The sequence below is a fragment of the Malus sylvestris genome, chromosome 11, assembly GCF_916048215.2.
Source record: "Malus sylvestris chromosome 11, drMalSylv7.2, whole genome shotgun sequence".
NCBI lineage: Eukaryota > Viridiplantae > Streptophyta > Magnoliopsida > Rosales > Rosaceae > Malus > Malus sylvestris.
This window is the reverse complement of record NC_062270.1, coordinates 33164680-33178517: the sequence shown is the minus strand read 5'-3', so window position 1 is coordinate 33178517 and position 13838 is coordinate 33164680. Positions and strand designations below refer to the sequence as shown.

Here is a 13838-nt window from a genome sequence, read left to right as displayed (position 1 = left end):
GTATTCTGTAAGTAAAACTATTCAATCTCACAACGAGGCTCGTGTTGATAGGCTAGTAAAAATAAGCAATATCGCCAAATCAAAAGACACATCAAGAACATGAAAACACATCTCAATTGTGAAAATTTTATCCAACTTTCCCCAAACTATACATATCACGTACATGTGCATGTTCTGAGATCGGTGCAATATATATACCATAAACAACCAGCCAAGGCATATTTCCACATCGCTAGGTATTTCACCTTTGCAGTCGCGGTCCATCATGGAATCGATCTTTTAGTCTTTACACACACTCATTGAGCAATTTCCCTCATGTATGTATCCGTCTCTGGTCTTCTAGTCGTTTTCAATTTCTTTACTTCTGATGGAAGGGGGAAGAAGTAAAAAAAAAAATGTAGCACAGTGTGTAATCTGCAGCTCTTATATACGTAAGGAAATCAGTTTAAAAGGGTTTGTATAATACCTCAAGAGGACCTGTGTCTGAAGAACTGGAATTTGCTTCAGCTGGTGCCTCGGAAATTCTTGCTTCTGATTTTTCATTTGAGTAACTGGCAAACAGAAATTATCAGTAATGTTAGACGAAAATTCTACCGAAGACATGATGCTGCAGCACGAAATTAAACACCTAAACCCTCAAAAACAAACTTTGTAATTACCTAACAAAACCATAGGTTTAAACATTCCAAAAATATTATGGTTGAATGCTTCCTATAGAAATTGAGAGCAATACAAAATGTGACTAGAACATTGCCTGAGGCACATAGAAATATATACCACCCCACCGCGCTCTCCCTATATACTATCTGCCATATATTTACACATCACATTTGCCTCGAATTTGTTTTTTTTTTTTTTTTTTAGCTTAACTTCTCCAATCAACTTTTTTTATGAAGAAACATCGACTACGGTGTGTTGATCGATCCATAGGCAGGGGAAGAATTAGAGTAACTTGTTCTAACCCGAGACATAAACAAAGACAAGGATAGAACAAATTAGAAAGAAAACATGAACAATTTTAGTGAGGATAGTTATTAAGCTCTTAAAGGAGGAAAGTAAGTCATGATCATCAATCTTTTCCACTCACTAGTGAAAGTACAAATTATCCATATTAAATACTTACGTCGAGAGTATAGTCACCCAGATTAACTCTACACAGTCCACCCATAAGAGCCTTTGTTCGACAGGGATCACACCATAGGTAACAAGATGTGCAAATGGCCAAAGCTTCCACCCTGCCTGCATAACAAATTACATTACAGAAATATGTCAATTGGTCAAACAAACATTTCTTTTAACCCTAGCTTTAACCAAGGAATATGTAACTACTAAAATTAGCAGCACTTTTAACACACGTAACATGACTCGGACCATAAACCATGAGCACTTTTTATTTCTCTGAAAAATCCTGCTTTTCCTTGCGTGTTTTGGACTTCAGGAAGGAAAATGCATGTTTGGGAAGGAAAAATCACATTTTGGAGTTTACGATTGACAAAGTTTTACCCTATATGCACTACCTGATTCTAAGCCCCAGCCAGAGAAAGCAAACATTATTGTTTAAAGGTAAAAACCCAATACATGTAAATTTTGTAAAGATAAAATTTAAGTTTCTTTAAAACTATACCCGCTAGATAAAATTTTCAGACAAAATAGATTCATGTTCATTTGGACAGCAATTTTTAACACCACGAGGTAAGGTCAAATATTATGGTTAGAGAATAGACCTATTGATAAGATAAATGGCACTAAACTCTTATTCCAAGGTTAAACTACATCACAGCGGAAAAGAGAGCTAACACTACATGGACACAAAACAGCTGACACAAATATACATGCCAGCATAAAGTTTAATACACAAACATTTTTTGATTGACAACTGATGGAACCTTGCTACAAAAATAGTATGAACTAACAATTCCAGTTCAAATTGATTAATGACTTTGGACGATCTTGACTTTTCAAATGTCCACAAGCTAGAGGACAGAGAATCAATTAAATTTCAGGTCGTTTGACTCGAAACACTGAAGAGCGCATGAAAAGATAGTACTTCAAAACAAAAAGGCAGAAGTTCTCTTACTGTCAGCATCGGCCAAAATGTTGCCTTAAGTTCACTAAAAATACTTATGGGAGATTCAAAACGCAAAAATCCCAAAACTGTAAAGTAAATGCTGTTCCAAATCGCTGCCCATACAGTTTGGTCGAAGGCTACTTTGACAGGAACCACCCACCAGTCTTGGAAAGGAATAAGCTCCTGAAACAAGTTTAAGTTTGTTTAAGGAGCCCAGGAAATTTGTCTTATGGATAAAAAGAAGAAAAGAAAATTTTGACTTCTGAAAATAAACAACTGCAGAAGGAATTTACCTCGCATAACTGGTAATAGTAGTGAGAGAGGGAACCATGGAGAGTAAATCCAACAAGACCTGATCTGAGCATTCACGTACGATCAAATTCAAGTTGAGGTTTTCCTTCAAAGCACTACAAAAATGATCAGACAAGCAATATGCACGTCAAGGACTAACTTCACCAACTGGAAGAACTAAAATTTTTTACTTCACAACAGCAACACACCTGGGCAATCCAGTCCCCTACAGAGTACACGACACCACTAATCACCATTTTGGCTAAAACTGGGTTAGTCTTGAGAGCTTCCTCATAAGCAGACCAGTTGTGTTGAGGTGCATACCATAGGATCTCATATAGAGTCCAACCCTGAAATGAGTACCAAACACATAAGTCCCATAGACAAATTGTTAAAAGTGCAGTGCACATGTAAATAGGAAATTATATAATCAAGCAGAGCCAGCCCTATATTAATAAATAGTTTAAGACATACAAATCACAAATCACAGCCTATGATGAAATCTCCTAAACATAACTATGAACTAATCAAGAAATTTCCTGAAGATAGCTATGAACGAATCGGACAGGACCAACTAACTGCTACATAGTCATACAACTCTAACCATAAGAGACAAGTCCTCTTCACCAAATTCAACTTCAGAAATGGCAGCAATCTCCAAGTTTCCCAGCAATCATTTACATCCAATTCTGTTTTCTTTTTCCCATCCATAACAAGCAACTTACTTATCTCACCATGCTTGTTCCATCCATACCATTCTATGACCTTTTTACTCCCCCATGATTGTCATTTTATAGTGCAAAACCATCCATGATTCGACATAACAGTTTCAGATCACGATTCCTTCGGATTAACAAGTTTGCATAATCACAATCCTTCAAAAGCAGTATCCACTTCATTATTTCCTTGTAAGTTATATAAGAACATCCCCTCACTCTCGCCTCCTCATGGATGATCATATAAAGATAACAACAGTTAATCTGAATATACAGCATCAATCCAGCATATTCACAACTCATCATAAGACAGACAACCTGATCCACACAGATATAGCTGATACCATCGCCTAAAATATCGATATTATCCCGATATTTCCATTGAAATTTCCGTGTTTTTGGACTACCGATATTTCTGATATCATCGATATTTTAGACCTTGATAGGAACTCTATGTGGTACTAAGTCACTTATGTATCTTACCATGCAATGTATAAAGTGTAAAATATTGTACTAATTCATTATATATAAATGATTATGGTGTGTTTAAACTTCTTTCATTAATTACTACATATTTTCTACACTCACAATATTTGCCAGCTCGCTATATAATCAACTTAAATCAGTTAAATTCATCATGCAATGCATTTCCTTCCAATTTTTTGTGATAAACTAATAGATAATTGATTAAATAAACATCCTGCAAAGTTTCAATAAAAATTTCTAAGTTTTTCTTACAATTTCCGTGGTTTTTATTCAATTTTTATCGATATCGATAATATCCTGATATTTCCATTGAAATTTCCGTGTTTTTTTACTACTGATATTTCTGATATCATCGATATTTTAGACCTTGGCTGATTAAGCTCAAGTTTAATCCACCAATTGAACTGAAAATTCTAAATCTTCGGACTCAAAGTCAAAAAGCACTCAGGCAATTGAAACCTCAGTGTAAAAGTGGCCAATGTTAATTACCAAAGAAAAATAAGCAACCTTAAAGAACAAGAAAGGCGAAAACCGAACTTAACTAAGAACCAACATCACCCCAAACCCATCTTCCTTTAGCATAATTCACATCAAGTTCTAACACACAATCACATGAAAACAAATAAAATGGCAATTAATCTCTCTAAACAAAATAAAATGGAAATTAAATACCAAAGAGATTGACTTACATGCCAGTAATCCTGAACGACGGTGATCAACTTAGTGAGAGCAAAAGTACCAGCTGCAAGCATAACAGCGGCATTGATAGTCCTATCTACCAACCTCTCAAATTCCTCACTCTCCCTCTCACTTCAAACCCCAGAAGACCCAAAACCACCAGCACCTTCAAACGATAGCCTCCCCTCACTTTCTCCGAACCCGCCCACCTGACTCACTAACTCCCCCTGATCCCCGCCGTCGCTATCCGCCCTGCTCGCCGCCACCGCCCCTTCCTTCTGGTCCGTACAGTCGGAGCTCTGAACCGGAATCACACCACACTCTTCTCGCTCGACCACCGAGTTCAGAAGCCACCTGCTTTTCTGTTTGTTTCTCGGGAAAGATGGGTTTCTTGGGAGTTTGGAGGTGGGAAAATTGGAGGTCGAGATGGGTTTTGGGTGTGCGGTAATGGGTTTTCGGGGTTTGTGGTTTGGGAGAGAGAGGAAGCTCTGAGCAGCTATAGAGTGGATGGCGACCATGGCTGACCGTTGGATCCGAGACGAGAGAGACCGAGTTGAGTTGAGTAGAGTCTGAAATTTGTATCTCGCCGCGTTGTAATGGCGAAATCCGATTGTTTTCGCATGGTAGTTGTGGCGGGGTACATTATGATCAATTGCGTTACGTTTTATGATTTGAGTTTTTTTATTTTACGTTGGATTCGTAGGGACTTCGAGATGGACGGTGGTAGAAGTTCTTAGATTGATGTTTAAAGAGGGAGGTTTAATCGTGTAAGGTTGTAATTCGGGGAAAGAATGTGGTGTAGGGATGTTTGCAGATGTTAAGTTTTTGAGGGAGAATATAGTGATGAAATGCAGTCCACGTGAAAAAAGAGAAAACTAATGACAATTTTGAATTTTATTGATAAAGATAAAATAAAGAGTAAAATAAATAATATCATGATTGATTTTTTAATATAAAAATGTAATTTTTCGCTAAAATAAACAGTACCGTAAGTTTTTTCCCATGAAAAAAGTAACTGTTTGTTTAACCAGAAAATATACTTAAATTAACAAATGTTGGAGATGTAAATTATTGGACGTTGACCTGTATATTCCTAAAGGACGCAGTCGTTCTACTCTTTTTCTCTTTCTTTTCCTTTTTTTTCTTTGACAAAAGTTTCATTAATAAGAACAACCAGATACAAGAGGTGTTAGATGGGTATAATTTCTCCGGTGGATGAGGGTTTTCTCCAGATTTTCTTTGTGTGTATTCTAGGGATCCTCACATTATGGCTATTTATCGTACATCGTGCTGTCAGTTTTCGTTAGGTACCATTTGTGTTTAGTTTTAAATAAATAAATTCAAAATAATTTCTGACCGCACAATGTACGATAAACGGTTAGGATGTGAGGATCTCTAAGATCCCCACAATTTGGATCTGGATGGGATCCAAATCCTTCTCCAATGACCAATTTCTTGATATGGAGATGGTTTGCGCAAGATACAAATAATTTTAAACCCCTATACAGCTACCACAATAAACGACCACAAACAAAAGTTCCGGATAGGATTGTCACAAAGACGGCAGACGAGACAATCCAAACACTAGCAACCTGACATAAAGCCATTGACAACGAGACCACATAAATCGCATAAGTGACACAAATAGATCACCGAAGTAGCACAAAATTACCAACCTAACCCTCTCACTGCGCTACAAACGAAACTTAAACCTAAACTAAAACCAATGACATGTCCACAGGAAAGACAAGAGTACAATCGTGGCAGGAGGCGTGGGCTGCAGCCTTGCAGGACCATATGGGTGGGTCGATGCCTAGGACAAGAAAAGTATTGGGCTTGGGTTGCAGAGGAGATACCACGACGCGCCAAAATCTCCGTCACATCGTCGTCGCCGCCGCCACGAGCCCATGGTAACCTGCATAAAATCATTAGCACCAAAAGATAAGATTTGTGAACACCGAAGCCACATGGATCATAGCATAGCAAAATTGAAATCATTTGTTCATCCTCAATATTCCAATAGCTATCCGCAAACTAAAGCAACAAAATGGGTAAGTTGCAACAATTTTCCAATTCCAACAGCAATGTCCACAACTTGGAGGGCATCTGCTTGGCAAAGAATAGTGGTGTGCGGAGCAGAGGAAAGTCACACCAAAGTCACTGCCGACACCGAAGCGACGTCGTAGCCAATCAGCACCACTAACCCAAAACCAAAGAACAAGTTGCATGCCTCAGTAAACCAATTCAACCGATAGAAAGCCTCAATGGCTTCGAATCTGCACAACAAACCACCATGTGTACCCGCACTACCACCGTCATGAACACGACCAACACACTCATTAGTGAAGGAGAAATAAAATTAGGCCATTATCGATGGGAAAGATAATAGCTTGACTCCACCCAACTAGAGAGAAGTGTTGGAGACGCCGATAGGGGAAAAAGAAATGGGGTGGGAGGTGAGGTGTAACGTCCTGCCCTGAATTATTTGCTTTATTTCGGGAAATAATAATATTAATGATAGGTCCAAACTAAACTCTTGTTTAGTTTGCTACTATTTCTTTTATCTTACTTCTAAATCTGCAAACGATTTAATTCCCATAAAATTAACCATGTTTTTAATTACCATAACAATCAATTAAGTTATCAACTTAATTTCCTAAATTCTTCTATCAAGCAACCTCTAATTCAAAGATTAATTCTTGAATATTTAATCTTACTGGTATTATGGCTGCATCTAACGTCTCGTTAGACTGCCTACGTACCCTAAACAGGGATCAATACATTCGTAGTTCACAAATTTCAATTCTATTAAACTTTGATATTTCTACACATAACTAACAATCACCATCTAGCTTCAAACAAGTGTATTACATTAAATGCTTATTAAATTTAGTTCCAGAACATCAAAATTAGCTTAAAAATACGGCGTCGGCTCCCTGGTCACACGCCGTCACCGGTGGCGGTCGGCCGCACCGAATTCGCCGGAAAATATCAACTATCTCCAAAAATTACCAAATTTTACAAGAAAGTAGATCTTAGTGAGAGGAACAACTTTCATACATACGGCCAAGCCCAATTTGTCCAGGAAACACCTCAAATCGGCCATGAACCGAAACCCTTGAATTTGGGAGTGTTCAATTCGACCTCAAAGTAACTCCGACGACCCTAAACTTGTTTGGGCTTTGTTCCACAACTCAAAAGGAGTCTAATGGTGGTGGAATTGGACTTAAGTAGTTTCAAATTTTGCGTAATTTGAACCCAAAGCCGCCACACCCCACCATGCGGGTTCTACCCATTTCAAGTTCAAATCCCATGATTTTTTAGGTGTAATAGGAAGAGGGAAGGTTATGAAGGGTTTTTACAATGGTTAACTTGATGTAATTCACCAGAAAAAGTGACCAAATCCTACCAAAAAATCACAATAGGCCCGATCGGGTCGGGTCCGATCCTTGGGTCGCGGGATCCCCTGCTCCCCCTTCTCTCCTCCCCCATTGGTCCTCCTTCCTCTCCTTTTCCCTCCTTTTTCTCCTTTCTATCATTTTCTTTTAATCACAACCATCCATTTTGTTTCTTCCTTTCATACCAGCCACACACGTGGCTTTTTCACATGGCTCCAGATTTTCTGGAGCCTTCTAAAGATATTTAAAATTACCAATTTATCCCCGACTTTAAACGTTAATAACTTCTTCGTTTTAACTCCGTTTCACGAACAGTTTGCGCCTACGCGTTCGTAAGATATAGCTCTATTCAAAAATATAAATTTTGACCTCGAAAGGTCTACGTATTTTAAATAATTAATGTCTAAACTTTAAACCTGGTAACTAGTTTAATTTAAAACTAAAATTTTATGAATTAATATAAATTCTCAATTCTTTTCACATATTCATAATTATGAATACCAAATTCATATATTTAAATTTTTCAGGGTATTACATGAGGCGCAGGGGAGGGATCAGTCATGGGGGAAGAAGATATAAAGGAAGAACAAACAAGTAAAGGTGAGGAAGGAGGATAGAGGGAAAAAGGGGAAAAGGGAGATAGGCTAAAAGAAAGGGGAAAAGGGCTGCCGCTAGCCCCAAGCTGGAGCAAGGGGCCGGCGACTGTGAAGCTTCTAGATTAGGGTTGGTTTGGAAGGGTTTAGAGAGAGATGAGTGATTGTTTTTCAAGCTCTCAAAAAAAAATTCTTTTCTTCTTTTCTTTTTTCTTTCTACTTAGTGAAGAAAGTTGAGTCGTTGAAAATTCACCATAAAACTAATTGATAGAATAGGGAGAAATTCAATTACTTAAATACATGTCATGAAAAACGTTAAGGTTTTACCATAAAATCAACTGACAATATGGAAAAAAACTCAATTGCTTATAAGCACATACTACATTTCTATTTTCACCAATGTGGAACTCTTATACTTTCACATCTACACACATAACATTAAATTGGCACATGATTGCCACCAAAACAAAAAATTTAATTGGCACATTATGCAAATTAGACAATATCGACAGTAGTAGAGTGAAGGAGAAGTAGTACACTTAGGGTGCGTTTGTTGCACCGGACTATCTCGGACCGGACTTATTTCAGGAACTAAGCTGGACTGGCTTGGACTAGACTAAGTTGGACTAACTTAGTGAGGCGTTTGATGCAGTGTCGGACTAACAAACTAATAATTTTCTTTTTCTTTTTCCTTTTCCTTTTTTTGGAACACTTCCCTTTCATTTCTCTCATTTTTTTCAGAACTCTATCGCATGAACACTCTCTCCCTCTTTTGAAAATAGGTTAGTTTTTCAGAACACTCTCTCTCGGATTTGTAATTAGTGATTCGAATTTGGGTTTCACAATTCGAAGATTGGTTTTGCACTTCCACCGAATCTAGGTTTTTTTATTCCATCGAGTTTGTGCAGATGTGCACAAGACTAAGATGAAGCTATGGTTGCATATGGAAGTGGGCGTCGACAATGGTTGTTAGCCTGCTAAGTTCTCTGTCTTTGTCTACCAGCGAAGGCCTAGGCGAGCTTGGAAATGAACAGACAACGACAAGAGCAGAGAGAGCAAAGAAGAGAGAGAAAAAACGCAACTTGATTATGGGTTCTTCAAGATTCAAAATGAGCAGAAGAAGAGTTTGAGACTTTGGGTTCTCCGCAATTCAAAACGAACGAACAAAGAGTTGGTGACTCTGGGTTCTGGGCTTTGGGTTATCTGAGATTCGAAATGAGCGGACGAAGAGTTGGCAATTCTGGGTTCTCCACGATTCAAAACGAGATAACTTGATTCTAGATTCTAGGTTCTCCGCGTTTCTGGGTTGGCAGGTGTAGGCAATGTTGGTGAAGCCAGCAGACGAGGTCTTAACAATCCCATGGTATTCTGAGGGTCACACTAAGACCTCCTATTAAAGGAGATAGTCCATGCGAGTCCCACTTTATCCCATTAAACTTAGTCCGTGTAAGTAACAAACACAGGACAACTACACTAATGTGTAGTCCAGTCTAGTGAAGGGTAACGAGCCCAAAAAAAGCACCCTTAGAGCAACTCAACTTGTTCTACCTAGACTAGAAGGTGGGGGGGGGGCTAGGCAATCACTGTCACGTATAATAAAATTTAGACCATCTACAAATAAAAATGTTGAAATCACACGACATCAAAAGTTGTCACTCAAGTCGAGCTCACTAACGCATGTGGGCACACATGAAAAAGGGAATAACATGACTGACGGCATATTGTTTTTGGGTAGCGGCCTAGGCTAAATTGTCTTGGGTTTCTGCCTAGGTCCATGGGCTCCACCAACATACGAAGGTTATAGACCACCATCAGAGTTTGTTTTGGAAAACACCAATGAAGTTGCTTTTTTTTTCTTTTTTTTCTTTTTTTTCTTTTTTTTGAAATCAAGTAGGATATTCATTTCATGGTGGAAAAACATACAAGCAAATGGAAATGGTGCTAACAATGGGCCTCAATAAAAACCTTCCCGGTACATAAAACCGGAATGAAGAGAAAAAGAGCGTCCCGCACCAACAAAATTAAGAATTCAAATTATCTTCCAAAAGTATCAACAATTACATCAAAGAGTTCTTCAAATCATGAAACTGATTGCTCCAAAGTTAAACCTTTGCAAGCTAGCCGATGAGCCACAGTATTAGCATCTCGTCGCACAAAGTGTGCCTTCCACTGTTGGAACGGTTGTAAAAGCAAATGTATATCAGACAAGACATGCCCAAGAGGTCCATGATTCACATCCAAATCAATATTCTATTTTAGGTATATTTTTCAATGTTTCTTCACTTCTGACATGCGGTGTTATGGGTGGGCGCAGATAAGTTGGTTTGGCTTAACACAAAAAATATAACCGAACCATCTAGTTTTCAACGGTTCAGTTTAATTCGGTTTTGACTAATACCATTATTGAAACAGAACCACTGGAATAAGCCAATTATCAAAGATGGCCACTGTATATTTCACTTTAGATAGAAGATAATTTTTTCAATGTGTGTATTATAAAAGCACTTCTAGCATAAGTGTTTATGATTATATATTACTGTTTTCTAGGGAAGCAATCTCATATGTTGGTCTATAACTTTAGATGCCAATATTGAAGCTGAATGCACGAATAGATCATCTACAAGTTTTGAGGGTTTAATACATCATTCCTTAACATACCTATCTTTTGAGTTATCCTCGATTCCAAGTTTCACCATAATGGTTTAACACAATTTTTTCTATGCACCTGATGTAGGTTCAATTTTTACTCTCCTCTTCCCCTCATAACTAGGCCATCTCCAAACGAATGGTCCAGAGGGCTGAAAATAGCCTGAAAACCATCTCCAACTGAGGGCTAGGTGGACCCACAGGACAAAAAAATGGCCAAAGGGCCAACCGGCTGGCCCAACCCAACCAGCCAGCCAGGCCCCAAATTTGAATGTAACGGCTAGCTGATGTCAACTAGCCATTATATTTAAATTGACACATCCCGACCCGAAATGTCCACCTGGACTTCGAATCGAGCTATGCTAGTCGACACCCAGAGAGTGATGAAACCATAAAGTGTAGTGATGTGGAAAAAAATGGATAAATTTAAACATAAAAGTGCCTAAATACAAGAATGCGCTGGTGAGCGGGAATGAACCCATTTCACACGTGATGTCAGAGCATAAGTAAAGTACAGTAAAGGTAATAGAGGAATTATACCATTGGTAGTATTTCCATCACAACAGTTTGCCAAAAATCCTCGTCGACACGATAGCTCAACCACTAAAACTTGGAGGGGCGAAAAACAAGGGTGAGTGGGCCTAAAAAATAAATTTTATAAAAACCTTTTTGAAAACATTATAACTCATCGCCGTAAAACAAGTATAGTTTCCAAAATATACATACTACGTATAGCATGAAAATACTTACCGTAGCCAACAATATCTCAATAATGCAATGTGTCACAACATTTCGTAAATAAACACATAAGGTCTAGTAATCACAATATCCTACCCAACTAAACATATCACATCAAGTGCTCATCGACATATGCTGACACACGAGTTCATGCAGAGGTATTTTGACATGAACATGACTGGGTGTAATAATGATATATGCTCTACTACTACAATCACGTGAATACTGGCGCTATGCGCAGCACATACGAGTCGTAATTGCCTATAGCAATCTAGGACAGGACTGGCACCTACAATGGATCCAAAGTGAGCGTACGATGCAATGTGCACATACACGTGAAAGACTGGCCTTGGCCCAAGCGAGTACTAACACCGGTGCAGCAATGATGAGTAGATAACATAAATATAATCATGCCACAGTGATTCGATAATTCTAGTCAACATAAAATTATTCATAGTTGTAAGTTTAGCTAAGGTATCCTGTATAATTTATAATGATTTCCTAATTCTTATCGTTACGCCATTTTCTATAAATGTTAATTTAATTATGGTATTCATATAGAAAATTCGTTATTAGATGTATATATGGAAACTAAATAAATATATGCATATCAAATAAAAGACCCACTCACAGATCATGTCGTCGAGTCGAACCAGTCTTATAGCATCGAGAGTCCTTGCGATGCGTTTCACCTAGAAACGAAACCATTTATGTAAATACGTAACATACTAACGTAGAAACGCGTTTTTGTACAAAGTACGGCTAATAAAGAAATTATTTTAAAACGGTCGAATTTCGGAAAACGGAGGGTGGATTTGGGTCCAGCATGTCGAGAAACCTAAGGAGATACCTCGGGTTCCTTGCAGCGCCGCTGCACGCGCTGCCACAAGGTGGCTACATTGGCAGCCATATGCCGCATGTGCCAACCACCCTCACACTTCCACGCGTCTGCAAGTACGACTGTACTCGCCTTCCTTTCGAGTTCCTGCAATTTTCCCAGATTTTCTTCCTAACTTCCAGAGCTAATTTCTAACTCGATACTTAACCAAATTTGATGATTCATAAACTAACTTGAAGCTAGAGATGTAGTGAACAATCCTATACCAGTTTTGAAGGCCAAACGTCGCCGAGATGGCCAGAAAAATCCTCTAAAATGGGCTAAATGGTCACAGGTACTAGTTTTTCCAGAAATCTGGGGAAGCTCACATTCATGGTTTCTGCACCATTAAGACACATGTACAACCTAGTAAGCATTCAAAACATCAACAAAGAGAGGATCAAAGGTATTTCGAGTATTACCTTACCTGGAATGATGGAAAAATACTCAAAGAGCTCAGAGTTCGAGTTTTGGATTTGGATGCCCAAACAGGGCATTCATACATGGTGCTGCATTCTTGGTAGGTTGAAGACATGGACGACGATGGTTGTGAAACAGGGCATCAATGATCGCCACGATTGCTTATGTGCAGTGAGCACAGAGTGAGTGAGAGAGGTAGGGGGTCCACCGGAGAGGTGAAGGAGTTCGATCCCACTTGAATCTGAGTTTTGGGAAGGATGACAGGTAGTGGCACCTAGGTGGCGGTTCAGTGAAGCTCGTTGGAGGTGTGGTGGTGATGGCAAGTCTCTGTATTTACAGAGGAAGAACGAGAGTGAAGAAAGAGTTAGATGGGAGAGAGTGAAGAGTGTTTGACAAAAAAATGAAAGAGTGTGTGTGCTCCAGAAAGAAGGGGACATGGGAGTGAGGGAAGGAATGGTGTGGGTCCCATTGGCTCACAAAAAAAAGCAACAGATGACAAAATAGAAAAATAACTCTCTAAAACGTGAAATTACTAAAACGTCCTTCACATTCGTAGTTCAGTAAAATTTTAATCGTAGCTCCGATTTCGGTTTCGCTTGAGCTCACGCGTTCGTAGCGACGAGTACTACAAGGATACACTAAAAGAATATTTCGTATGTCTCACTATACGCTGGTCCATGAAGGTCAACACCCTCGCCTCTAAGGGCATTTTCGTCAATTCCCTCATTTAAAATTAATAAAATTGTCAAGTTAGGGACGGATGTCACATGAAATTTTTATTTTTTTTACAATTTAAAAAAAAATTAAAAATTCTATTTTTTTTCTTATAACTTCCTAAGCCATTAAACAACATTAAATAACAATAAGTAACATGAAACAACATTAAATAACATAAAACAACATAAAAATTATACAGCATAAAAAAAA

General features: G+C 38.5%; 1 pseudogene; it reads right to left on the bottom strand.

Annotated features, from left to right (window-relative positions):
- Nucleotides 1-96: 96 nt before the first annotated feature.
- LOC126588259 (uncharacterized) lies at nt 97-5016 on the bottom strand (annotated as a pseudogene).
- Nucleotides 5017-13838: the final 8822 nt, after the last annotated feature.